Source organism: Wasmannia auropunctata, unplaced genomic scaffold (genome assembly GCF_000956235.1).
Source record: "Wasmannia auropunctata unplaced genomic scaffold, wasmannia.A_1.0 LD335447.1, whole genome shotgun sequence".
Lineage (NCBI taxonomy): Eukaryota > Metazoa > Arthropoda > Insecta > Hymenoptera > Formicidae > Wasmannia > Wasmannia auropunctata.
The window spans coordinates 5,678-6,272 of record NW_012027443.1 but is presented as its reverse complement, the minus strand read 5'-3'; positions in this window follow the sequence as shown (position 1 = coordinate 6,272).

Genomic DNA, 595 nt, shown 5'->3' with positions numbered 1-595 from the left:
ATATCGTATACACTTCGTGCAACTTTGATCTTATGCAAGATTGCTGTCGCGTCATTTCAGTTTCGTCCAGCAGACATCGCACGTAATCATTAAATGTTATCGATTTTGCTACGACATTACTCTTGACACCTTTTACCTCTTTTGTATCTTTTTTACCATCAACACGCAAGGCATACATTTTTGCTCTAAGCTTGACAAATTCGGTCATGATTGCGCCATTGTTTTCGTCTTTCATCAGGCCCGGAACCTTTTTATTAGCGAGTGGAATACCGTACACATTATCAACCGCATAATCGCTCGTATCAAATTTCCTAATGTCGCGTTTCATGATTTCATAAACATCGTCGCATTCGATGTGGTATATTAGACTATCAGTATCGGTATACATTACTGTACATTTTTCTTGAAAAGAAGGTAGCATGTAGTCGTGATGAAATTCGTACAGACAAGTCTTGGATATGTCGAGAATACACATACCCACGTAGATTGGTTTGTTGAACTTGACCTCGAGTTTGCGCATTTCTACCGCGACCAGATTCTTCGAAAAGACGCTACGACTGTGAAAATTCGATTTCGCGATCATCGCCTCAGCATC